The sequence below is a fragment of the Balaenoptera physalus genome (genome assembly GCF_965194825.1).
Source record: "Balaenoptera physalus genome assembly, contig: HAP1_SCAFFOLD_1150, whole genome shotgun sequence".
In the NCBI taxonomy this organism is placed as follows: domain Eukaryota; kingdom Metazoa; phylum Chordata; class Mammalia; order Artiodactyla; family Balaenopteridae; genus Balaenoptera; species Balaenoptera physalus.
This window is the reverse complement of record NW_028125644.1, coordinates 13126-39760: the sequence shown is the minus strand read 5'-3', so window position 1 is coordinate 39760 and position 26635 is coordinate 13126. Positions and strand designations below refer to the sequence as shown.

At 50.4% G+C, this 26635-nt stretch overlaps 2 long non-coding RNA genes across 7 annotated transcripts in view; both read left to right on the top strand.

Moving 5' to 3' along the window:
• The window catches only part of LOC309653769, a 46785-nt gene extending 20971 nt beyond the window's left edge, over nucleotides 1-25814 (top strand). The window contains exons 2-6 of one of the 6 annotated variants that reach the window (XR_014259451.1): nucleotides 4392-4521; nucleotides 4886-5017; nucleotides 20767-20983; nucleotides 21720-21754; nucleotides 21849-25814. This is a non-coding gene — a long non-coding RNA (uncharacterized lncRNA). Of the gene's footprint in view, nucleotides 1-4391; nucleotides 4522-4885; nucleotides 5018-20766; nucleotides 20984-21716; nucleotides 21755-21848 lie in introns of all 6 variants that reach the window. The other 5 variants (XR_014259452.1, XR_014259449.1, XR_014259450.1 and 2 more) reach the window with 5 other exon arrangements.
• Nucleotides 1072-2082, top strand: LOC309653770. The gene is made up of 2 exons (XR_014259453.1): nucleotides 1072-1623; nucleotides 1740-2082. It is a non-coding gene; the product is annotated as an uncharacterized lncRNA (long non-coding RNA).
• Nucleotides 25815-26635: the final 821 nt, after the last annotated feature.

Below are 26635 nucleotides of genomic sequence, written 5' to 3'. Positions count from 1 at the left end.
GGAATAGTTACAAGCAAGCAAGGCAGGGGTGGGGAGCGAGAACAGTCTTGCTGGGTGGTGGGCTGATAAACGTTCACCAGCTCTTGGGGGTAGGGGTAAGGGAGGCATCTTGACTGGCAACGTCTGCTGATTGCTGTGTGTTAACACTCTCACTGTGAGCCAGGTCATGTCACCAACAGGATGCCAGGCGGCTAACACAGTTCCCCAAGATGTAGCAATAGACTCACCCAAGCTGGTAGGCACATGCCTGGCCCCACTGTCTTTGGAAGCTTAGAAACCTGAGTTGCCATCGTGCATTCTACCATCAGCCACAGCGAGACTGGGTATCTTGCCTCCCTGTCCCTCAGGTGGCCAAGAGTTTGTCTTTCTCTGGACCCACGGTAGGTTATCATGGTAGAAATTAGAAACTGGAAACCCAGGGGAGCTTTGGAGAGTCCCTCTGGGCTCACTGACTGCTGATGGCATCGGAATCAGATGCAGGAAGGAGGGAGGGGCTGGTAGGAACCCCTGCAGTTGCCCCAGAGCCTGAGGGATGGGCTGGCTGGCAACTGGTCCAGCTCTCCCTGCCTACCAGGGGTGTAGTTGGCAGTGCCTCCCACTGGCTGAAAGGTTTCTGATACCCCTGCCAGCCCTCTGAGTCTGTGTTGATGACAGCGACCACCTACCCAGCTCCATTACGGGTCAAGCACTGTGCTGGCTGCAATGTAGACCTCATCTCGGTCAGTCTCACAGCCACCCTAGGAGGTAAGCGTGATCTTGACCCCCACTTTACACACAGAAACCGAGGCTTGGATTAAATAACGTGCCCAAGGTGATACAGTTGGTAAGTAGCAGAGCTGGTTCTGTTTGACAGGAGCTGGGGGGAGTCAGCGCTGGGGGGGAGGGGCGGGGGAGGGTGAGCGGGAAGCCGGACTGGGGCCAGCTGCCCTGTCCCTCCCGGCCCCATCCTGTGGCAGCCAGGTGGGCGGCGGCATCTGTTGGCAGCTCTGGGTCAGGGGCGTCCACTGGCTTCCCCGGCAGGTCTTGGTGGGAGGGCGAGTCAGGCACTCTGTTCCCAGGAGGGGTTGGCGGATCTTGGGCTTAATGATGGGCCTGCAGTACTGGCAAAGCGGGGATCACTCTGCCTGCTGGGAAATGTCCTAAGGAACCCAGCTGAGCTGCAGTTACGGAGGTAGATTTCCTGCTCTTTTCCACATCTCATGATTAATCCAGAAGCCTGAGCAGTGCGTGTGATGAGGCTCAGCAAAGTGGCTGTGGGCATCTCCAGCCTCCTTTGCAAGCCCCGCTTTTCCTCTGGAGTAGGTGCCCTGGAATCTGGGCCAGCCGTACACATTTCAGCAACTCGATTACAAGAGACAGAAGAGGCCGGGTGTGTGGCACCAATAAAACCGCACACACCCTGTACTTCTCTCTGCCTGTTGCTGGTTTGTGCATTTCCCCACCACACCTCCCGAGAGCAGTTTGTTTCCCGGAAGCAGCAGAAGAGAGGTCGGGAGAAGGAGATGCCTTATTGTTGTGAATGTGATGGACGTGGTGGCACCACAGGGGACTGGACAGCAAGGCAAAGACTCCAGTGTCTGATGAACTTACTGGTTGAACTTACCGCTTACTGGTCTTTGGCAGGTAATCAGCTTCTAAGAGTCTCTGTTTCTTCATCTGTAAAATTGGATCACGGTACCTGCACTCATTGATTTAACAAATAATATAAACAGATAAATCCATACTCTGGCGTATTCTAGGTGCTGGAAATCAAGCAGTAAACAGAACAGTCTCTCCTCTTCGGATGTTAATAGTCTAACATGGGAAGATGGAAAACGGCAATGACATCTGTGTCAGGTGGTTATGATACTTAGAAGAAAAATAAAGCCGGGCTGAGGGGTAGGGGAGACAGTGTATGCATGTGGGGATGACTTTTCTTAAAGGACAGTCAAGGAAGGCATCTTTGATAAGATGATACTTCAACAGAACCTGGAAGAAAATGAGGTGCCATATAGATGTCCAGGTACGGCAAAGAGCTAGTTCAAAGGTGCTGGAGTGGGAGAGTGCTTGGCAAGTTCAAGGAGCATGAAGAAGCTCTGTGTGGCTGGAGGGGTGGGAAAGTGGGGGTCAAGGAGAAGAGGGCAGAGAGGGTGTGTGTGTGTGTGTGTGTGTGTGTGCACGCAGGGGCTGGTTGGATCATACAGCCTGGCAGGGTTACTCTAAGTGAGATGGGAAACAACTGGTGGCCTTGAGCAGAGAAATGACCTGATGTATATTTTAGAAAGACCACTCTGGTTGTTCAGTGGAAAGGAGCTTTTAAGACTGTAAGCTCGGTGCTCTGTGACCACCTAGAAGGGTGGGATGGGGGGGAGGAGGGAGGTCCAAGAGGGAGGGGATATATGTATACCTATAGCTGATTCACTTCATTGTACAGCAGAAACTAACACAACATTGTAAAGCAATTATACTCCAATAAAAACAACAACAACACTGTAAGTGGAGAAGCCAAAAGACCAGGTCGGAGGTGACTGCATCTCCAGGTGAGAGAGGAAGAGAGCTTGGATTTCAGCAGTGGTCGTGGTGATAAGTGACCGTCAGAATCTGGAAATATTCTGTAGGTAGAACGTGTAGGACGAGCTAGTATGAGGGGTGGGTTGGGTGAATAGTGAGACACAAAGAGACACCTCGAGATTTTGTCCTGAGATTGGGATTGACACATACACACTACTGTGTATAAAATAGGTAACTAATAAGGACCTACTGTATAGCACAGGGAACTCTACTCAATACTCTATAATGGCCTGTACGGGAAAAGAGTCTAAGAAAGAGCAGATATACGTATCTGTATAACTGCTTCACTTTGCTGTAAGCCTGAAACTAACACAACATTGTAAATCAACTCTACTCCAATAAAAATTTAAGAAAAAAGAAACAACACTTTTGCAATAAAAAAAAAGATTTTGTCCTGAACGATGGGTAAACTGCAGTTGTCACATATTGAAACGGAGAACTGGGTGAAAGGAGAACCCTTTGGTTGTGGGGTGCAGGAACCAAGAATTTGGCTTCAGGCGCATTAAGCAGCAGTAGTCTCTTGGATACCCAAGTGGAGGTGATGGGTAGACAGAGGCGTGTGAGCATCCGGGGCCCCGGGAGAGGCCGGGGCTGGGATACGCTCATCAGTGTGTAGTTCATTAACAATCTTGGGGCTGCGTGAGATCATCAAGGGAGTGAGTGAGGATGGAGAAGAGGAGTGGGTGGGACATTCCAAGGTTTAAAAGTCAGAAAAATGAGACAGAACCAGCATGAGAGTCAAGAGAGCCTGCTTAAGACGGGACATAGTACAGAGTGGGTGCTCAGTAAATCACAGCCACTGCCATCACCATGACCATCGGTATTTTCATGGGCAGAGTACGGAGAAGTGAAGTTTGAAACCAAAATAGCAAGAGTTCAGGAGGACGCACTTCATCTACTTTTTCCTCTTTTCCTTCCCTTTCTTCTGGTTGTGCATCAACCATGGTCTCAGACTTCCAGCTACTTACTAGAAATAAAACAAAACCATACAAAACTTCTGGGCACCTTACAAGCCCACAACTCAGTTCAAGATACTCAAGAAGAGCTGAGGTCTTTGGGTTGTTGGTAGGGTGAGTAATCACTGAACAGAGTCAGGGCACTGGATGTGACTTTCTCCTCTTACCAACTCACTATATGACCTCAGGCAAGTCCGTCCCTGCCTCAGTCCTGGAGGAGGATAGAGACTTCCATTCAGGGGAGAATACTGACTAGCTCACCAAGTTTCCTACTTGGATGGCATCTCTGCCATTTGCTTTTCTCCTCTCCAAAGCATATAGATCCTATCCTCAATTATTAAAGCAAGATAACAGTGCTTTTGATTTCCCTCTGAGAGTCTAACCTCGAATTGTGGGCTGTTTAGTACTTACAAAGTCTGGGAGAGGAGTGCCCTCTAGGAGTGACCATCCAAGGTCCCCCGCCCCATCCACCCCTGTAGGCAGTCTGAGGCAGATGCCTCTCACTGGTCTACCAGAAGGCCAATTACTTGAACCATATTAGTTTATTTATAATTATCTTCACTGAATTGCATTTTAGGAATCATGCCCTTGGCTTTCATTAAACATCCTTGAAACAGTCATGCAAAGTTCACTGCTGCATTTGCACGAGAACTACTGTTGCAGACACGACCTATACGCTTCTGGAAAAGACTTCCTGAGTGTTTTTGTGAAGCACAAGTCTGCAGGATATTAATAAAAATTTCATTATGGGAAAAGTTGAGTGAGTTTGGAAAAAAACCCAGGTGTCTTTCTTAAAGGTTATCTAAGAGGCTTTACTAACAAAAAGTACAGTGGGTCCTTAGACAGAGGATAAACTGCAAGATTTCCCATTTTGTCGACCCTTAGAATCCTGTTTTGGTGGTGCAGCTCTTGGGATCAGTGCTCTGAGCACCCAGCAGAAGAGGCTCTGAATGCTTCGGGCTCAGTTAGTCAAGCACCGTGAGCTGCAACAGGGAACATACAGACAGGAGGCCAGGTAAGCAAGCGACAGGGGAGCCTGCAGGGGGATGAGCAGCGAATGGGCAGCTGGCTCTTCCGTGCACAGCGATCCTGGGTGCCTGGGGTCCCAAGAGGCTTTGCAACGTCCTGGCTGCATCAGATACTAACTTTGCTATTCATGGAGTTAGGGGTCCTAGTCTCAAATATATCCCTCAGTGACCCTCCTGTACAACAACACACGGAGTTAAAATATTTTAAAAAATAATTCATTGTTAGGAAAAGGACACAGAGACATGTGCTGTGTTTACAGTTTCATGGGCGAGATGGGGAGGAATGCCACTCGCTCCGACAGCTCACTACCTAGGAAGACCACTGAGAGTCTCTCCCCTCCTCTCCCGCAGCTGGAGTCTCTCTCTTTCACTTCCTGACGTGTACACCCCGTCAACCCTCAAATTTCAGCCTCCGAAGCTCCGAGAAAGCCCCTTGGGGAATACTCTGCTCCTCCCTTTCACTGGGCAGAGCGACCAGCACAGGTGTGTGTGCAGACTGCCTGCCCTCCTATCCATGCAAGGTGCATTATTTAGAGGCTAATGATTTCATTGTAAAGTGGGAAGTGAAATGTGTTTCGCTAAAGCTTCCAAAGTGAGGGAGGAAGGAGGGAGGAAGAGGGTAGGTCAATGGGTAAATATGACTGCCTGATGGTCTGCGTCCAGCCGTCTTCCTAAGGCTGTATCTTTAACTGGGAGGTACAGCAAGATGATCGATAGCACAAGCAACCTTAGGAGAACCACACCGGCCAGCCCGGATCAGCAGAGTCTGTGTGGTGAGATTTAAGGGGGTGCTTAGTTGGCCCTCCAGCTGTAAGTGTTTGCCAGATGACTTGTAACTTCACCACTGGAGCCAAATTCCTTTGACTCTTAGGGCTCTTTCTGCATTCAAGAGCCCTTGGAAATGAGAAATCCCTGAAATGGGTTGTCCCCTGCTGTCAGCTAACCCTGACGCTCAGGAGTAGAGTTGGGAGTAACGGGACGCCGTGTACCCGGGGTCCTTCCTGGGCGTGTGTAACTCTGAGGCTAAGACAGTGAGACTGGCAGTTTAAGAAGCACCTCCAGGACCATGTCACCTACTGGCAGGCGGAGTAAGGACCCTGCAAGGTGGACAGACATACCTCTTCTCTTATCATTTGAGGGTTTGAGAGAAGAGGCACCGGGAGTTTAGCCTTAGCCCTTCCCACAGGTCTAGAGGTGGGAAGAGAGAGGGATGGGCTTTGACCCTGGGCGGCTCCTCCCTCCAGGCCAAGACCCTGGAGGAGGTTTAGTTTGTATCTTCAGAGGGGATGGGGTGCCCAGGCAGGTGACTGAAGACTTTATCTCCGAAGGACCCAGCATTAGAGAGCTGAACAGCCCCAGACCCCACAGGCCGGGAGAGCTTCTGGTCATCCTTCCGTGGGGTCCCATCACCTCCCTGCTGGAGGCAGACTGGGTACCAGGACCCTGCGGTGAAGCCGACTGGGGAGCAGCTTCCTCCAGCCTCTCCAAGCCCAGACGTCAGCGGCGAGGCTCAGACTTGGTGGCTGTGCTCTGTCTCTGCACAGGCTTGTGTACGCGCAGCGGGGGACCCACGCAGGGGACCGGGGTGGGGAAGCACACAGGAGGAAAGTGCAGAGTGGCGGCAAGTGGCGGTGGTGATGCTGGGGCAGTGCGAGCGGACAGTGGCTCTCCTGGAGGCTCCACCCCTCGGCGGGCTGGCGTGGGACCTGGGAACGGACAGTCCACGTGGAGGGGCAGCTACTCAGGGCTGCCCTGCCGGGGGGGCGGGCGGTGCTGTCAGGTGGGGGCTGCCTTCAGGGTGGAGTTGTAGCAGAGAAGTGGGGTCACCCCTCTTGGAAGCTTTTGAGAATGCGTATGAGGAGGGAGCTGCGAACGGAATCCGGAAAAGGTAAGGAGTGCCAGCTTGGTGGAGTTGGGTGCTGGCAGAACTCGCCTTGGAGTCGTGGGAGCGTTCCCAGGAACATCCAGGGGATCGCCACCGGGGCCCCAGTGGTCCCACAGGCCTCCTGAGGCTGGCTGTGCTGTGCTGAAGCCCATATCAAGGGCCCTGGGGATGGCAGCAGAGGCCAGCATGGTTGAGGGTCCCCCGCACCCACCTCCTCTCTGCAGGGACCACAGAACTGCACGCACCGTGGGTGTTCTTCACCTGCTCACAAAAGAGCCGGGTCATTGCACGCAGCAGGAAAGGCTTGACGGGGGGTGACGGGAGGAAGGGCAGGAGCAGAGATTTTCCATCTTGATGGTTTTGTTCAAGGCCAGCCCAGAAGCAGCTGACGTTGGCTTCATTTATCCAAAGGGCACGGCGAGTGACCCTCTACAACCCAGGGATCCTGAAATATTTAGAAGCTCTAATGTTTGGGTGGGAAGAGAACCTCTTTTGGATGAGAAGCTCAATTATTCAGGAAGGGAGAGCGCCCGTTGTCTGGGGCGTAGGGGGGGCACCTTCCTGCTGCGTTGGCGGGGTGCCGGGCGCGGGGCACCCTGCCTGGGACACTTGCCCTGCTCTGTGGGTGAGGCCTCTCCCACAGTGCTGGGCTCTGGGGGACTTTTCTCGTGGCCAAACTCTTCGGGAAAGTGACACAACGGCCTCTTTCTTCCAACAGCACCTCTGATTGAGCCTAGGGTATGGTTCGAGGTTGCGTCTCTTGTAAACCCCCCTTCAGCTGCTGTCAAGGGCTGGCACCGGAGCTCTTGAATTTAGGCTGATGTGGGTCCTGCTAGAGCCTGCTGTCATCTGCACGTGTCAACAAATGTGTATGCAGGTGTGGACCAGCTGGATCTCTCTCCTTCTCTGGGAAGCGTGGTTTTCAGCAGCGTCAGGCTGGGAAGACAGACATTTCATGAACCCTGAAGTCCTGTGCAGGCAGTTGTCACACAGTGTTCCACCAGCGGCCCACGGCCGGCACAGAACACTGCAAAGCTCCATCTAGCACAAGTGACCACGGGGAACGGGTTGAGAATCCTGCTGCATTGTACACGTCTCCTAAGGGAAGAACATCAAGAAAGATGAGCTCGCCGCGGAACTGGCGAACTGTGTGGAAGGGGCGGGATCTGTAGAGCTCAGCAGCGGCGAGCTCCTGTCATGGCTTGGCCAGTTCGGGTCTCCCCCTGTCACTTATGAGGGTGCGGCGATGTTTTCCCAGATGTGGTCCCCGTGTACAAAACAAAGAATCGCTTTGCACAAAGCCAGAAGGGATATGTTGAAAGAATTATCAGAAGAGAATAATACATAGGAAATGTTTGTGCTCGCATGCAAGGAAACTTTGTGGGGTATCTGTGGCTGCCAAAGTGACATCTGGCAGGATTAACTGGATCACCAGAGCCAAACAATGAGGACCGGGAAGGCAGCAATAACTGTGAGGCCTGGGCCCATGTGGGGGCAAGATTTTGAGAATGACCACTTAGGTGACAAAATGGGATTCCCACGAACCGCAGCTCTGGTTAGTTTCTGGTCTGGAGCCAGATCCTCTCTCTGATGCAGACGTGGGAGGACGGAGCGGCAAGAGCTGCCCAGCTGCTCATCTGGGAACTCATCCTCCAAGGGACTCTGTCCCTCGTTCTCCTCCCGTACCTGGAGGCGGCAGTCAGCGGGCAGCACCTCTCACAGCACCCCCACGTACACCTGCTCAGACCACCTGCTCGGAGCTACTCGTTTGCCCAGCCCAGCATACCTGTTCCACCTGTCTGAAGACCCGCCGCACATTTCCTCGAAGCACACCCCAGAGCTCTTCGTCACTCCAGCCACGCCTCAGCAACTCCTCTATCAGTACCGGCTATATGGACACGTCCTCCAGCCCCTGTGGGAACCTGTGTGGCCGCCAGCCAGCCAGCTATTGGGCCTCAGACCTGTTCCCTGGTCCTGAGTCAGAACCAAAGCCCTACGTGTCCAGGGTCCACTGAACCCCAGCCCTGGTCAGATATGGAAAATGGAGACTTGGAGAGAGTAAATGATTCACTCCTGCTCTTCATCCTTCAAAGGAAGGCCCCAAAAGCGCCTCGACTATTCGTCAAAACTCATTGAATTGTACTGTTAAGATCTATGCCTTTCACTGAATGCAATTTTTGCCTCCATTTATAAAGAGAAGAAAAGCTTTTTAAGAACTGGGTTGACCCCCCTGCATGCACAGACCCAGCTGCAGGCAGAGAAGATGGTCAGCCCAGCCCAGACCTTGCTAAGAGTCTGCTCAGAGGCCGTGGGTCTGCTGGCACTGGATGGGCGCAGATGCTGGGCAGATGAGCTCTGTGTGGACAAATATGATTAGACAAATATGATGACCTAGAGTAGGGCCAAACAGACAGGAGAGCCCAGGAAGCAGACCCTGGGAGAGGGGAGATACCAGTTGGGCCAGCACACCTGAGGCTATGGTCAAGGCTATGAGGACCACAGTGTGGTGGGCACGGTGGCTGTGAAAGCCCCACTGCTGCCCAGCCAGCCCGAGACAAGCCATGGGGAAGCACTCACCGGCCAGCCCCGTCATAATCTCCGCCAATCCCGATGAACTTGCATCCAGTGACTGCCCTGATGTGGTCGAAGTGATCTGAAGAATGGGAAGTCAGCAGTGTGGGGCTTCCAGGGCAGGGGTGGGGGTGATGACTGGCCTCTGTTGATTCCCCTTTTTGCAGCCTGTAGGCCAAACAGTCCAGTTCCTTCGTGGCCTGGCACCGAGAGTACCAACTCGAGGGCCCTGAGGTTTGATCTGAAGTGATCCCAGCTGGCTCTAGACTGGACTTCAGATTTGGAGTGGACCCCAGAGCCCCCTGTTTGGGCCATTTCCCACCCACGATTCACCCTGCCTCCCAGTCTCCTTGAGAACCTGTGGGGGCTCCTTTCCCCGGGTGTGGAGGATGAGAGAGGAACAAGAGTACAACTGATGAAGACCCCAGAGACCTAAGGAGCTGTCCAGTCCCTTGGCCAGAGGTAGGGGCAGTGCGCTTTAGGAGCCCCTGCAGAGGCACAGATGGGCAGCACCCGGGCTCTGTGTCTGACAGCCTCCCTGATACCCATCAGTACCGCAGTTTTGATTCCGTGGCTCCAGTTCCACGTGGCACCAAGGTGCTGTGTACCGTCCATTATTGGGTTTTTGGGAGCTGTACCTATTGCCAACAGGTGGGTCAAACCACTGGGGCTCTTCTGAAGTCCTCCCCAAGTTTGGACCCAGCTTCAGCTCCAAATCAGGGTTTTCAGAGAGCCCAGGGTGAGGCTCACCTGCCACAGTAGGCACGTTGGCTAACGGGTTGCACTGCAGCACCCGCACGGACAAGGGCACCATCACGATGCCACCGTTCTTCTTCTGCAGGGGCGGACCGGTGGACAGTCAGCATGGCCCCCAGCACAGCCACCTGCCTGTTCACTCTCTCGGCCCCTGTGAGGAAGGTGTTGAGGTCAGAGTCGTCTCCTCTCTGGGTTTGTGTGAATGGAGGAGCCGCAGCCCTGGTCTGGGTGGTGTCTTGGCCCTGGGTTTCCGGGTTTGGTGGAGTATCTTACCACCTAGACCCCCACCTAGGGCTCAAGAGTTCAGGGGCTGTGGACCGTGGGTTTTGGGGGCAGAAGATATTTAACCTGGGGTTTGAGGAAATTGAGGGAGAAGAGGCGCAGGTTCAAGGGCTCCCGGTTTGAACCTCTTGCTTTAGGTTTGAGGGCCAGGGCAGTCTCTCACCAGAAGCTGCAGGATATCATCAGGATCATTCCGAGTGTTCTTGCACACACCCCGGGCAGCTGAGTGGGAGAAGATGACAGGTGCCTGTGACACTTCTAGGGCTCGCCGTGCCACAGCATCGAGACATGGGACAAGTCCACCATCATGCCCAGGCGGTTCATTTCTGCCACCACCTTCTGCAGGGACAGGATGGGGAGGGGGCATCAGGGCTGCATTTACCTTGTGTGCATTTATCTGTAGGGAACAGGCGGGGCTGTACATTCATGTGGGGCAGGGTATGGAACCCGGGTCCTTACCTCGCCCAAGCCGGTCAGCCGACTGACATTGCTGTAGAAGGGGTGGATACCCTTTGCTGAGCTCTGTGCCCTGCAGGGTGGCCAGGAGGCAGTCTGACTGGTGGCCATGACTTGGCTACAAGAGCCTAGAAAGAGGTTCTGTCGAACCGTCTACACCTGCAACTCCCTGGTGCAAGAGGAGGGACCCAAACTGGGCTGTGCCTGGCAGTAGGAGGGCCCTTCTGGGGATTCAGTCTTGTTCTGCGAACCTCCATTCCCCTCCCCACCCCAGGTTCAGGGCGGATCCCAGGGGTAAACTTGCTTTGGGCCCCAGCGTGATCTTGGGCAGATCCCTGCCTCACTGGGCCCTTACCATCTGCACTGTGCTCACCAGGGCGTGTTGCAGGTGTGGGTGAGTGTCACGTGGCGCACACCCAGCGCATAGAAGGTACGCAGGATGGAGAGGCTACTGTCCAGTGAGTGGCCGCCCTCCACACCAATGAGGCAAGCCACCTTCCGGGTATTGTTGCGAGCTGGGGGCAGGTAGGTCAGATGATCATTTTCAGAGGCAGGGGTAGCTTACTGAAGTCCCTGGCACCTACCACCACCAGTCTGTTTACCTTTTTTTTTTTTTTTTCTGGGTCGTGCCGCGCAGCATGAGGGCTCTTAGTTCCCCCACCGGGGATCAAACCCGAGCCCCCTGCAGTGGAAGCGTAGAGTCTTTACCTCTGGACTACCAGGCAAGTCCCCCGTCTACCTTTAAGTGAGGTCACAAGCTCCAGCTCAGAATAGGAGGCACACATGAGGCGGATGAGGTCAATTTGCTCCAGGGTGAGGCGCACAGCATCCCGTTCGTGGGTCTGGCATGGGACGTAGGCTGACCAGAACTGAGGGAAGGCCAGGGCTTGGTTTGGGCTTTGGAACTCCTTGGGCTTCTCATAGCCTCCTCAGCTGGCACAGCACTCACTGTGCCCAGAAGTCACATGGAATGCGTTGCTTTTTCTGTGGTACTTGGATGCCCGTCAGGTTGGCTCACTGTGACCCCTGTAGCCCCCAGCATCCATGGCATGGCACTTTCTAGGCCACTATGGTAACTTAGTTCCAGTGTGACTCACCTGTGGTCTCTGAGGCCCCCAAACTGCCCCACATTCCCCAGCAGCCATGGTGACACCTTGTGTGTCCCTTTGGTACCTGGGCACCCACGAGACCGTCTTTCAGCCTGTCCAAGCTGGTCTGGCCATGGCTGAAATTGCACAGATTAACATCCTGGAGCCCATTGTGGTAAAACTGCCTCAGGACCAGGGGCATGTCGTTGTGGCTGGAGGGAGGTCAAGGCAAATGGGTGGGCTCCTTAGGTCTTGGGATCAGGCAGGACACATTGCCTGGCCTGGGCCAGCCGGGGGGTCCCCCACCTCACACTGTCACACAGACTATACTAGGAGCAGCTGAGGCCTGGGCTGAGGGGTTCCCACCAGGGAGGGGATGACAGAGAAGGGGAGGGGCATCCATAGGTGATGGAGAGGCCATCCAGGGGTGGTGTGAGGGAACCTCCCCGCTAGCTCTGCATGCTCCGGACCTCCTCCCCTGCCCAGGGCCAGGCTAGGCCCCCACCGGCCCCCACCAGCCCGCACACACTGCAGCCCCCCGTCCACAAGCGGGAAGTCCCGCCTCAGGGCCCGCGTGCGCTCCCGCGGACTCGGGGTGCTGGAGGTGCCCGGCGTGGTCTGGACGCGGGTTCCCGGCCGCAGCAGCAGACGCAGCAGCAGCAGCAGCAGACACAGCAGAGGCCGCTGGCTGAGTGCGCGGGGACCTTCGAGGCCCCCGGGCCGCAAGCTGCGCAGGGCCAGGCAGGTGGGCAGAGGCGGATGTGAGAGGGGCGGGCGATGGGGTTGTGCCCGTCCACACAGGCCACCCAGCGGCGCGGCCTCGCGAGGGGGGCGGGGTGAGGGAGGGGATACAGAGTCACAGGGCCCTGCGAGCCGTGTGCGGAGAGCCGCGATCCGCGAAGCCCGGCAGCCCCGGGGCGGCACTGCCCTCCCGCCCCCTGCTCCGAGGCAGCTCCCGCGGGCTAAGCTGGCCTCTGCTGAGAGCCCACTCGCCTCCCGTCGCGGCTTCCCTCCGCCCCTGCGCCTCTTCCCACTCCCACTGCTCCGAGGGGGCGCCCTAGGCTGCTCTCCCCCGCCTCTAACCTTCCTGGCCAAGCTGGGCCGCTTCTCTCAGAGGGCCACCTTCAGCCCGAGGCCTCCCGGGAGCACACCGCGTCCCCATCTGCCTGCAGCCGGCCCCGCCCACTCCGAGGGCTGCGTGCCAGTGTCTCTGCGGCCACAGGTGCTCTGGGCTCCCGGTTTCCTGGTACGCGGCCATGTGGGCTGGTGTGGGGGAAGAGAGAGTTTCTGGAAATGGGGGGGGGGAACCTTGTGAGCTCTGGATTCAGGAAGGGGCCCTCTGCCCCCGACCTTCTCTCTCCACCTACTTGACTCCCCAACCTGCATGACCATTCTCTGGGGACTTCAACCAGCACCCGGGAACTCTCAGGAAACCGCCCCCCCCCCCCCACTTCTGTCAGCCAGCCTCAGGAAAGAGCGCCCTCAGGAGCTGCTACACCTCCCCAGGGCCTGAAGAGAGGGACTTTTGGGATGTGAACTGAACACCTTCTGGGGAGAGTCAATGACCCTTTTCCTCAACAGAGCAGGAACCCAGTCAGTAGGCTATTTGAGTGGAAGGAAATGAAGTCATTTCCATGGCAGCAGAGCCCCTATCGCAGCAACCTTCCTCCCAGGGCTGCTGGCCGACCTTCTGGCCAGGATCCCTCCTACCTCAGCATGGAAGGCCTGGCCTCGTGAAGAAGTATAGGTTCTGAGGAAAGACCTGGCACCTGGGTTCTGCTGCTACACTTGCCTTATCTCGAGGCCCTTGTGGCTCTACCTTTCCCAGAAACCTCAAGGGCTAAGTGCCTGTGCTTGCTCAGAGGCCGCACGCCATTCCCCATTTCCAGCCTCAGGCCCTCCCCCTAGCTGCCTCCTCTGGGGACCCCCTCCCCCCAACACACACACACACCCACACAGAGGGGATGTGCCTTCTCACAGAAGCTCAAACACTGAGATGCTTTAGGGACTGTGCCCAAACTCCTTCATCCCCAGCCTCTCAAGTTTTTGCTCTGATCCCTGGCACCCCCTGGAGCTGTTCCACCTTTGGAACCTTTCCTGGGTAGCAGGAGTGCCTAGCACAGGGGTAGTGACCTAAGTGTGAGCACTGGCGACCCTAGAAGTCTGTTACAGAAAAACATTGAGCAGTAAGGGACCCCCCTGGGGACAGAAAGGGCTGGGAATAAAGGAGCATGTGAACCTCGGGGCAGGGTGCGTGCTGCTTGACTCTCCATCCTGTGCTTGCTTCAGGGAGCAGGTCTTCCTGGGTCTCTCTATCCTGCCTCCTGAGACCCCAGGCAGGAGGCTCTTTGGGAAGCCACAGATTGCTGCTTTCAGTTTCAAAGAACCCAGCTCCCCCTGGTTTGTGGTGGTGGCCGCTGACAATGGCTCAGAGCAGGAGCCCATGTGGTAGAGTGCTAAGGCTTCTCTGCACCCTGTCTCTGCTCCTGCATTCTTCTCGGCTCGCAGAGTGCAGACTTTTCTGTCTTCAGCTGACAAAGGGGCCCCTGAGGATTGAGCAGAGGAACGTCACGTTTTCTTCCAGGCCAGCTTCAGCCCTGGGAAGTTCAGGGCAGACTGTCATTTCAAACCTCAGTTTCTGAGGCTCCTTGCTTTTGGCCATTTAGTGTGGCAGGAGGCTCCTGGCTGAGGAAGGCTCAAACAGAACGACGCAGGTTGTGATCTGTGGCAGTGGGCAGTGGGGGGACGGAGTGGGTCACTGCAGGAAGAGGCATTCGCTGCCTTAGGCAGTTAAACCATTGCCCTCTCTTCAGAGTGCCTCAGCCAGCAAGATGCTGTGGGGTCTACCTCCTGGCACCATGCTCCAATCGCCAGATTTGGGGTCTGGGGCAACCCAGATCTTTGTGCGACCTTTCCGGAGAGTGCTTTCTCTTGGGAGCACGTCTGGGGACTGGCTTCGCTGCTTCCACCTTTGCTGGCGTGGCCAAAGGAACTGCTGCTGCAAAGAAAATCAGAACTGATCAGTCACTTCTGCTGTACAGTCTCCTGCCAGAATTTCCCTCTCTCATGTCTCTCCCAAGTTGCTGGCTGAAGACCTTTAATCGACTTGACATCCAAAACACAGCCTTGGCCCATCACCTCTATGAGTCCCTAGAGAAGGGACACTGGCTGCAAAAGCAATTCCTAGAGCCTACGGCTGCAGCACACGAGGAAGTCTCTTCACCGTTTCCAGGGAAAACAGTAGAACCCGAAAGTCATTGCAACCATGAGCCTCTCCATCTCTCCCTTCCACAACAGAGAAAACATTTCTTGCAGTCTGTCACTTCTGAGGCTTTAATGGAAATGTCTTTCAAGTTTTGGAAAAAACTAATCTAATATAAATTGGTGAAGAACCCCTCCCACCTTGGCAACCCCTCTTGGGCCCCATTTATACTGCCTGTTTCCACCACACTGAACTCTAGCCCTCTGATACTTTTATGTAGCTTAGAACAAGGCCAAATACTGAGGCAGAGTGATCAGGAGACTGAGAACCGCGTTCTGGGTACCAAGTCTAGGCTCACATCAACCCAGCCTCCTGGGACACCATCTCCTCAGCCCTCCAGTCTCATTAGCACTTCAACAGCCCTCTTGGTTCTTCCGGTCTTCCCATCAATATGGCACCACCCTCTCCCCTAGAAGTAAAAATCATTATAATCCTCCCTCTCTCCCCCATGAAAGGATGAGATAAAGGCTCAGCAGCAGCCCCCGTGAAACACATGGTCACCACTGTGAAGAGGTGTTACTAAGACGATTTGGTCCGACTCAGAGAAGGAAAGAGACACCTCTGCCCTTAGGCTGATCAGGCCCACAGGAAGGAACCACACTGGGGGCAGCCTTTGAGAGTGTGGCAATGCGAGAGAATCTTCTTTAGGAGGGGACTCCCTGTTGCCGACCTTGGGAAAGTAAGGATGGGACATTGGTTTACTGGGGCTGTTGCAGAGGGGATGTGCCCAGAGGTTGGGCCACCCTGCTTGAGAATCAAAGCACCTTCTAGTCCGAAGCTGGTTGAATGCTCCAATCGCCGGATTTTGGGTCTGGGGCAACCCAGGTCTTCGTCTGACTCTTCCGGAGCGTGCTTTCTCTTGGGAGCACGTCTGGGGACTGGCTTCTCTGCTTCCACCTTTGCTGGCGTGGCCAAAGGAACATCCCCGTAGGCCCTGTAGCCACCAACTAGGCAGTATGTCTCCCCATGCCAGCCCAACTGCGTTTCTCCACACCCTCGGTAGTGGACATGGTACTGACCAGGGGTAGGAGGAGAAACGGGAGCCACTGCTGCTGCAAAGAAAATCAGAACTGATCAGTCACTTCTGCTGTACACAGTCTCCTGCCAGAATTTCCCTCTCTCATGTCTCTCCCAGTTTCTGGCTGAAGACCTTTAATCGACTTGACATCCAAAACACAGCCTTGGCCCATCACCTCTATGAGTCCCTAGGGAAGGGACACTGGCTGCAAAAGCAATTCCTAGAGCCTACGGCTGCAGCACATGAGGAAGTCTCTTCACCGTTTCCAGGGAAAACAGTAGAACCCGAAAGTCATTGCAATCATGAGCCTCTCCATCTCTCCCTTCCACAACAGAGAAAACATTTCTTGCAGTCTGTCACTTCTGAGGCTTTAATGGAAGTGTCTTTCAAGTTTTGGAAAAAAATAATCTAATATAAATTGGTGAAGAACCCCTCCCACCTTGGCAACCCCTCTTGGCCCCCATTTATACTGCCTGTTTTGACCACACTGAACTCTAGCCCTCTGATACTTTTATGTAGATTAGAACAAGGCCAAATACTGAGGCAGAGTGATCAGGAGACTGAGAACCGCGTTCTGGGTACCAAGTCTAGGCTCACATCAACCCAGCCTCCTGGGACACCATCTCCTCAGCCCTCCAGTCTCATTAGCACTTCAACATCCCTCTTGGTTCTTCCAGTCTTCCCATCAATATGGCACCACCCTCTCCCCTAGTACTCAGCAGCTCAGGATGGGATGTGTCTGAGGGCACCGATATAGATGTCTCCATGACAGCACAGAGGTGCCTGGGTTTGAAGGTGTGTTTCAAGAGTGGCCCTCTTCCTCAAACTGCTCCATTTACCATTTGCCAACAAAAATGCACTTGTCTTTTGCTAAGAGGCCAATCAGGAAAGGGTCTGAATGGAAGCATCCTGTAGCCCAAAGGGGAAGCTACATTTATAAAGATCAGGACCATCCTGCACACTTGTCCAGGGATGACCTTTCACTTGTCCTCAGCAGTGAGCACTGTGGGTCCCTGAAGGTGTCCCAGGTCACTGGTATTACTTACAGCTGGGAACGCGCTCAGGTATACGTAGTGGGCAAACCCCACAGGAACATGAGGCAGCCAGGTGAGGTTGTGTGGACACCATGCCTCCGGGCGGTCTCAGTGTACCTGCCGCACTGCCCACCCATGGAACAGAGCACAGGTCTGAGTTAATATAGACGATCCAGTCACACATTCTCTCGCAGACAACCAAAGAGATTGGTATCTGGTGGAGAACTGTCAGGGAAGTTTCTCTGAGGGCAGCACGTTGGCAGTTACGCTGCCATGGAAACTGTTAGAAGGCCGGTGAGGTCATCACTACCCAGTGAGGTCATGATAAGGAACGTGTGACTTGGGGGTCAGGCTTCAGGAGGAGGGGCAGTTTTGTGGAGGAGATCAGGGGGGAGGCAGAGATACTCTACCTGGCCCCTCACACCTGGGCCTCCCCACCCATGCCCTAGTCTAGCAGACACCCCACGTGGGGCGTGCCGGTGGGCTGGCACAGCCCCAGGGGCCCCAGGAGGGCAAGAGAGACCCACTTTCTGAGATTGCCAGTGACACACCCATAGTCCGGATATTATCCGTAACGATTACTAAGGTTGTATATCTCCCTCCACTTTTACTAAGAAAAGGAGTAATTGAAGACTCTAAGTCATTTTTACTGAGGTTTTTTTTTTTTTTTCTTCAAAATACTAAATGTAAAGTCTGCAGGGCGTATATAGGTGTTCAACTTTTTTCCAGATTTTATGTTTTTGGTTTTTGGTAAAAAATTTTTATTTATTATTTATTTATTATGTTTATTTTTGGCTGTGTTGGGTCTTCGTTTCTGTGCGAGGGCTTTCTCCAGTTGCGGCGAGCGGGGGAGCACTCTTCATCGCGGTGCGCGGGCCTCTCACTATCGCGGCCTCTCTTGTTGCGGAGCAGAGGCTCCAGACGCGCAGGCTCAGTAGTTGTGGCTCACGGGCCCAGTTGCTCCGCGGCATGTGGGATCTTCCCAGACCAGGGCTCGAACCCGTGTCCCCTGCATTGGCAGGCAGATTCTCAACCACTGCGCCACCAGGGAAGCTCCTTTACTGAGGTTCTTAATACCTTCCTCACAAGGGTGGACAAAACTCTCAGCTTTTTGTATTGAGTGCAGATGTCTGTATTCTTGCCCATTTCAGAGTCCTCCTCACTCAAAATCTAGGTTTTGTCGATCTTTAGTACCCTGTCTCTCATCTTATCTCAGATTATTCTGTGGTAAGATGGTGCAAACTATGTATTTACTAACTGGAGAGAATTCAAGTCCCCGGAGCTGTTGTAGCTCAAAATTCTGTTTTTTGTTTTTTGGGTTTTTTTTTTTTTTTCAAAATTCTGTTTTAAGTGGAGTCATTTTCTGTGCTTTCCTTTCATGCTGTCTGCAAAATGCCTGTTTCTGTCCTCCTTGAGATCCAGGTTTACAGCGCTCTCCTTTTTCTCCTTCTGGGGTCTCTATGTTTGTGGCATCTCTGAGGGCCCATGTTCTGTTGAGGCTGAATTTGATACCTGGGGGGGGGGGGAAACAACTTCCAGATGGGTCAGCCTAGAAAAGGATCCCCCCATTGTGTAGAAATTTAAAAACAGGCAAAATACCTGTCCTGTCAGACACTATGATTTGCCCCCTCTGTCTGACGCAGCCCAGAGCTTCGTCATTTAATTCACACCTATCTACTGTGAAGGCCCAGCCAACAAGATCATTTTGGAGCCCTGAGTGGGTGCCCAGAATGGATGGGAGGGCTGAGGTAACCAGAACTCTGCCTTTTTTATGGACAGGTGTTAGGGCATCTTCTTTTCAAAGTGACACATTCCCAACCCATCCAACTCACGTAGAGGAAAAAAACCACTGTCACCAGCCAAAGGGAGAAAAACATGGGGCTGCAGAGGAAGAGGGATCTTGTGGGGGCTCTTGTATTATTCATCCACGTGCAAGTATGAGCTCCAGATTTGATAAGACATGCAGTCTGATCAAAAGTCATGCAATTAATGATTTCTTTCAAAAATCAAAGAACTCTTTGATTCTTCATTTTAATGTAACTTTGACCTCTTTTCTTTCCATGTCATAAAAGAGGCCTTGACTAAGCTAAACATGCTCTCTCTCCGTGCCTGCAATGTATCAGAAAGCATCCTCAGTTACTTTCACAGGCAGTGGAGAACTCCTTAATTTTTCTCTGACGACAAGAGCTCGCTTTGAGCCTGGGCCAGAGGTGAGCAAGATTCTGATTCTGGAAAGATGTAGGAAAATGAAGTTCCTTTTGCCAGAGGTTCTGGGTGAGCATTGTTGATGTATGACTGTTAGCAGTCTTACCCTCCTTCCACCTATTCTTCCTTTTCTGCATGGTGGACTGTCCTTTAGTTTTGGGGGTACAGTATTGGGGAAAAAAGGAAGGGGAGGCTAGAGGTAAGTAGGCTAGTGGCGGGGATTTTGTGCACGAATATTTGAAGAAGGAAGTGTGGGAGCAAGTGCTGTGGTAAGACGGGAAAGGGAGAATTAAAAAAAAAAATCTGTGATCCATAAATCCCCTTCAAAGACTCTAAGCAAAGTACTTAAATTATTTTACAATTACTTTTTGGTTACTACGCTGCAGTATAAAAAACAATAAGTTCACTTTTTATCGTATCCCTATGTCATTAGCATCATTTTAAAGACGTGTCTTAACGGCTGTATCGTGTACCATCCTTTATTTAACCAGCTCCCTTTTTTGGACAGTTAATTCCGTTATTTTGTTGTTTATAAATATATATATATATATATATATATATATATATATATATATATATATATATATATATATATATATATATATATGATGGATATTTTTGTTTGTAATTCTGATTATGTCATTTTGTCAGTCAGGATAACTGATGGTAGCTGTACTAACAAACAACCTAAAATCTCAGTGGCTTAGCAGGTGTTGACTGAAAAAAATGCACAACTAAAAGTTGAGAATCATCTTTTTTTTGGTGGATTTGCTGAGGACTTAAGCCCGGGAGGCAGTGTCAGATCGCTCTGAGAGATTGCACTGAAGAGGGAAGGGAGGAACCAGGACATATAGGAGTTTTGTAAAAAACAAAACAAAACAAAACATTAAACCCCAAAACAACCAGGTAGTCGGAAGATCAAAAGATTACTGTTAATTAAAGAAAAACCAGACATCTCAAGTTAATGAATTTAGCATTTTTCCATGTATGGGAAGAGGCAGGAGTCTGGGCTCATTGGAATCCTTCCTTTGATGTGCATTTGAACTATCTAGAGCCAGCATCCTGCTTTTCTCCAGCCTGAATCCCCTCCGGGTGCACCATCGGGGATGGCTGCCATGGCTGATGATGGCTTGATGGCTGCAACACTCTGTTGACTGATAGGGCAGGCGACATTCTTCATCCATACAGGTTCAAGTTTTCTTTCTTGCTCGATTTACTGGTTAGGGTTGGAGTGGGAGACTCTGTTCTTTGCAGATGTGAGGGACTCAGGGTCCTTCAACATTGTGGCGTCACCTTCCTCAGGTCCTCAGAGCCCCGGCGCTGGAAGAAGGGAGCTTGGAGAAGGCACGCACGCTCTTGGCCTCTTCTGCCCAGAGAGGACAGAGCCACTTCTGCGCATGGTCCACTGGTCAGGGCTGGTCCCAGGGCCTCACCCAGAGGCAAGGGGGCTGTCGAAGGGAATCTGGATGCAGCAAAGGGAAAGGGCCAATGGGTATTGATTAACAAACTAGCCAAGGTCCTACCTACCTACCAATTCACTGTCAGATCTTTAGAATACAAAGGGTTACATTCCTGCAATCCTCCTCTAATTCGAGACAATTCTCCATTCATATTCTCTTTTGCTTAGAGCAACCTTGAGCTGGGTCTTCCCAGGCTCTTCTTTCTACCCCTACAGGCTGTGGTCTCTTCGGAAGCTTTGGTGGGATGCAGGCAGCATCTGGGAGAAGGCGCCTGGGAACTCACATGCCCGCGTTGCCCAGGACCCCAATTCCTTCCACCTCTCGGATGCTGCTTTCTTTTCCCAGGGACAGAGCCAAGCTGTAATTGACTCCTTGGGCATTTCAAAGTCCCTGATCCCAAGACTGAAGGATGACTCCCTGCTGTTGTGAAAGGTTACCAAATTATCAGGACCTCTGATTGGGAGGGACAGTGGGAAGAGGGGAGGTGGTGTCAGGGGAAAGGCACTGACATTTCAAACTCAACTGGCGACTCCAGCCCCTGGTAATGGCTTTAGTAACTTCCCAGCTGATCCCTGTGATTGAGCATCAGGACCATTGAATGCTAATTGAGTTGAAAAGCTTCCCCCTCATGTGCTAAAACTCTCAGGCAGTAAAAGGCTTCTGACCATGTCTGGAGTTGCGTGCTGGGGACAATGTGGTGGGTTGCCTCTGTCTACACGTAACTGCTGTTCGTCTTCCCGGCTTGACGGGGTAGGGTTGCTGTACATACACAGACTTTAAAATTATTTTTAAATTATTTTTTTAAACTGAAGAATGGTTGATTTACATTGTTGGTGGTTTCAGGTGTACAGCAAAGTGATTCAGTTATGCATACACACATACATACGTATACATACATACATATATATATTCTTTTCCAGATTCTTTTTCATTATCGTTTATTGCAAGATATTGAGTAATATTGAGCACAGTAATACTGTGCTCTACACTAGGACCCTGTTGTTCATCTATTTTACATATATCATATATCTGTGTGTCTCTGTTAATTCCACACTCCTAATTTATCCCTCCCCTCACCCTTTCCCCTTCGGTAACCGAAATTTTGTTTTCTGTGTCTGTGGGTCTATTTCTCAAACGGGCTTTTTTTTTTTTTTTTTTTTTTAAGCAGATTGCACCTTGCTGTGGCTGGATCAATACTCTGGAGTAAGCTGTTTGCCCTCAAAACTGCTGGGGCCGCAGCCATGGAGCTGCAGGATCCCAACGGGGTCCTGACGTCCATCTGCTTTGTTTTTTTCAGGTGCGCTGAATCGACAGTCCTGAGTTTTGAAGTTTTCCTGGAGGGGACGTGAGGGGATTTCTCCAGGATCGATGGAACTCCTTTTGTGGTGCTTCAGTGCTTCCACCATGAAGCGCTCATTTCCCTATGCACGTCCCCCCGCCCCACCCCACCGTTTCCTTTACTCTCTCTCCTCCCACCCCCAATTCCCAGAAGAAGATCTAGGAATCAGGTCCAAACATAAGATCTTTGGAGAATCCTTGCGTGTGTTTTTTTAAAATTTTTATTGGAGTATAGTTGATTTACAATGTTGTGTTAGTTCCGGGTGTACAGCAAAGTGAAGCAGTTATACATATACATATAATCCACTCTTTTTTAGACTCTTTTCCCATACAGGTCATTACAGAGTACTGAGTAGAGTTCCCTGTGCTATACAATAGGTCCTGATTAGTAATCTAGTTTATAGGTAGTGTTGTGTATGTGTCAACCCCAATCTCCCAATTTATCCCTCTCCCCTCCCCACTTTCCCCCCCTGGTAACCATAAGTTTGTTTTCTACACCTGTGACTCTATTTCGAATCCTTGTGTTTTACTCTCGTCCTGAAACTAGATAAAGCCTAGTCATCAATCAACAGGTGAGGAAGTAGAGCCAGGCATTGGTTGAGTGTTGATGTTTCTGGTACAAGCTGACTCTCCGCTCATCATCCCACACCTTCATCAGCCGCCATCATGCTGTCTGTCACCTCCTCTTCTCTGAAGAAGGCCCGGGCCATCTTTTGAAAATACAAAGTCCAGCATTGAGACCCTCCCAACTGAGAGAGCAGGAAGGGCCAGGGCTGCTGAGGTGCTCCCTGAACCCCACTCAGGGGATCTGTGTTGTTCCCACCTGGGTGTATTGTGTGGACCCCTAAAATTCCTCCAGACCTCTGCCTCTGCGCTTCCAGATTGCCCCTGAAAGAAATGAACAATAATCATAATACCCACCACGTACTGACCGCTGGTCTCTTGAGGGCTGCCTTGCCATTGGACAACATTTGTTGAGCTCCTACTGTTTGCCAGACAGCGGGTACAGGCTTTATGTGTGTTTAGCCCTTCTGACAACACTGTGATTTAGGACCTGTTAATATGTCTCTTTTGCTGAAATGGCAACTGAGGTTCAGAGTGGTTAAATAACAAGGAAAAGTCCATGTTTTTACCCCCTACACTAATATATATGTATATTTGTGTATATATATTCTATATATGTATATTTAACATATATATGATGTTGACTGAAAAAAATGCACAACCTCAAAGTTGAGAAATATGTTTTATTGGGTGGGCAAAACTGAGGACTTAAGCCTGGGACACAGCCTCTCAGCTCTCTCTGAGGGTCTGATCCAAAAAGGAGAGGGAGGAACCATCAACTACAGGAGTTTTTGCAACAAAGACCAGGTAATCGGAACATCGAAAGATTCCTGTTAATTAAAGAAAACCAGACATCTCGAGTTAATGAATTTTTAGTGTTTTTCTGTGTATGGGAAGATGCAAAAGTCTGGGCTCACTGAAATCCTTCCTTTGATATGCACCTCAGCTATGTGGGCCAGTATCCTGTGCTTTCTCATCCTGAGTTCCCTCGGGGTGCACCATCAGGGGAGGCTGTGGCAGTTGACTGCTAGATGGTGGGCATCCTGTTTCCATCCTGAGTTTCCTCAGGGTTCACTCTTGGGGCGGCTATAATGTGATGGCTTGATGGCTGCAACATCCTTTGTTTACTGATATGGCAGGCAACATTTTTTCATTGACAATTATATATATACAATAGACACTGTTCGTGTTACATATATTATCTATTTTACGTGCTACGTGTTTTTTAGAATCTTTGCAAAAAACCTTGCAAGGTAGGTGTTATTCTTTACATTTTGTGAAAAAGAAGTTAAAGCCTCTAACAGGCTGAGAAATTTGTCATGTCACTACATCACGATTAACAAGTCAGTGAACAAGATTTTGAATCCAAGTAATCCTTTTGTGAAAACAAACCCCCCCCCAAAACAAAGAAATTATGTTCTTTCCGTGCTCCAAAATATATTTTGGTCAAGTGACTTAAGAAACTCTCCCTTAAGCTTGTCTAAAGCAGAAAATAAGACAACAGTGCTTTACTGGAAATTATCAAAAGGCAGGATCAAGCAGGAATAATGAAAGGGAGCCTGAGGTTTCGGGTGATGAACCCACTGGCTAAATAGGCCCCTGGAAACAGACCCACTTTTTTTGTTTTAAATTAATTTGTATATTTGTTTATTGACTGTTTTCCTCCAATAGAATGTAATCTTTTTTTTTTTTTAAACATCTTTATTGGAGTATAATTGCTTTACAATGGTGTTAGTTTCTGCTTTATAACAAAGTGAATCAGCTATACATATACATATATCCCCATATCTCCTCCCTCTTGCTAGCTCATGATTTAGGACCCACGCACAGGAGAATTCAGGCTGCATTAATATAAAAATATGACTTGCAGCCCTGGAGATGTGGCTTCAGCGGAAATGATGACTTAATGCTTGTGATCTGTAAGAATGTTGGTGTTTTGGGTCAAATAACCTATGCATTTTCTCAAGGGAGGTAGGTTTGGGGAAAAAAGGCAATAATTAAACTGAACATACCAACAAGGAAAAAATAATTTAACTGTTATGATGACTCATTTAGTTGGCAGCTTCAGGTAATGAGGTGCTCTGGATGAATTTTCCTGAGAGCAGAAACATATCCCTTTAAATGATTAAGCATGTTATCTTCATCAATCTTTGAAGAAAATATTTCCAAGGTACATTTTATATTCTCTTTTTTCAGTAGTATTCTTGACAATTTTTAGGACTAGAGACATAGTTTTGTTTTTTTTTTTTTTTAAAGAGTTTAAAGAACTATTTGATCTTTGAAAATCATGTTACATCGTTGGTCCCCGGTGTTTTCATCTACAGTAGGTGAACTTTGGGTTAGATGATCATCAAGGTTCCTTCCATCTCTAATATTCTCTAAGTAAAGGGCTCTTGTGCACAATAAAATTGAAAACATAAGAATCATCGAGGGGGCTTGTTAAAAATGCAGATTCTTAGGTATCATTGTTGGAGGTTCTGATTCAGTTGGTTTGAGTGAGGCAAGAGAACCTGTATCATAAATGGGTGCATACCCATGGCCATTTTGATGACCTCATTTTGAGAAACTGATTCTCTTTCCAGCCTCAGATAACAGATGTCATAACCATTTTTGGCCACCAGGGTACCGTTGCTGCCCTGCCCTCAGTGGTGTGAAGTTGTAAGGGGCTGACCAGACCCAGAGGCCTGTGCTTTGATAGTTTGCTTCTGATCCCATCCTCAGTATTAACTGTCACTTAGTTAATGTAGCTGCTGAGGAAAACCAGATAATCGAGCTTAAAATTAGGTGCCCTGCATTTGTACCTATGAGTCATTAAGTTTTCATCTCAGGCTGGGTAGGGGCGAGGGGAGGACTTCCATTTTCTCCTGTAGTCTAAAGTGCATAAATGAGCCACGGCTATCTTAGACCCTGTTTGGAGGTCTCTTACTCTTTGTTCGTGTTCTTTGTCATCCTAAGAGTCAAGTTTCTGGAAGGGCGACATCAGGATAAGCGGCAGATTTCTGTGTAAATATGTTAACATTTCATAGTGAGGTTTGGGGTCAGGGCTGTCCCTGACTTCTCTTTTAAATTTCTTTATTTTTTTAAACAGTTTTATTGATGTATAATTCACATGCCATACAATTGGCTCTTTTGAAGTATATGCAATTCAGTGGTTTTTAGTAAAATCTGTGAATTTATAGAGTTGTATGCACCTATCATGTAATCTAATTTTTGAACATTTCCATCACCCTCCAAAAGAAACCTTGTGCCTGTTTGGAATCACTCTCATTCCCACCCCCAGACCCATTCAACCGATAATTTACTTCTTACCTCTATAGATTTGCCTTTTGTAGACATTTCATATAAATGGGATCATACCGTATGTGGTCTCTTGTGTCTAGCTTCTTTTATCTGGCGTAATGTTTTTGAGGTTATGCAGTAGCCTGTATCATATTGCCAAAGAATATTCTATAGTATGGATATACTACATTTTATTTATCCATCCACCAATTAATGGACATTTGGTTTGTTTCCACGTTTTGGCCGCTCTGGCTGATGTGTGCATGTAGTTTTAATTTCACTTGGGTGGTTACCTAGGGGTAATTACCTGGGTCATATGATGAATCAGTGTTTCAAAGTAGCAGTTTCGAATTTGACAATTCCACCAGCAATGCATGAGGGTTCCAGTTTCTCCATATCCTTGCCAACACTTGTTATTATTGGATACAAGTCCTTTATTGGATATATGATTTTCAAATATTTTTTCCTAGTTCATGGCACGTCTTTACTTTTTTAATGGTGTCTTTTGAAATGCGTTATTTTTTATCTGAATGAAGCCCAGCTTATTTTTTTCTTTTATCAATATACTTTTTGGTGTCATAGCTAAGAAATCTTCGCCTGACCCAACATCAGTGTCTTGATGCTTACCTAAAATCTTGTAGGCTTTGTTCAATAGGAAGTGACCAGTGACACCTACTATTTAGTGCCTTGTTTAAACAGATGAAAGATGAATATGCACGTTGTGGCCTGAACCTACTCTAATGAAAGCTTGCCGACAGTTTTCCTAAGGTCGTGAAGGTGCCGCAGCCAGACTGGACTCCTCCATCACCATGCCATGGCCTTCTGAGCATCTCTTCCTCATCTTAGTGCCTGCCAGCAGCAGAGGAAGGAGAACATAGGTCTTTCATGTACCTTTTTGTACTA